The sequence below is a fragment of the Condylura cristata genome, unplaced genomic scaffold (assembly GCF_000260355.1).
Source record: "Condylura cristata isolate star-nosed mole 26May11 unplaced genomic scaffold, ConCri1.0 scaffold00045, whole genome shotgun sequence".
Classification (NCBI taxonomy): domain Eukaryota; kingdom Metazoa; phylum Chordata; class Mammalia; order Eulipotyphla; family Talpidae; genus Condylura; species Condylura cristata.
In genome coordinates, this window is record NW_004567146.1 from 1,404,260 (window position 1) to 1,404,832 (window position 573).

Sequence of the window (573 nt, forward strand, 5' to 3'; positions counted from 1 at the left end):
CAGCCTGAAAGTCCCTGGTGCTGTCAGATTCTAGGTCATTCCCTTGCTTAGGTTAAAACCAGGGTGGTAGAGGATAGGTGGCAAAAATATTGGTGCAGAGGGTTTTGCCAAGATGTTTTTCTTCCAATGCCCTGCAGGACTCAGGGGATTCTGAGATCTTCTTTTTTCTTATAACATTGTAAAACTGCTTATCATTACAAAGTTTAATATTGGAAAATAGGCATTTATAGAGGTTATAGGCCAATGAGTTCATAAGATGTAGGTCAATTGACATGTGACATTATATTAGATTTAGGTGTAAAACATGAGGATTTGATATATATATATTATGAACTGATCACTCTAAGTCTAGTTAACATTCATCATCATACATAGTTGCAAATTGTTTTTCTTATGATGAAAACTTTTAAGATTTACTTTCTTAGCATTTTCAAATATACAATATTGTACTGTTAACTAGAGTACCCTGCTGTGTATTATCTCTCCAGGGCTTATTGGCTTATTTTTTTTTTAAGATTTATTTATTTTTTCATACAGAACTGGGGTACAGGCCAGAGATGCGGAGGGTGAGAG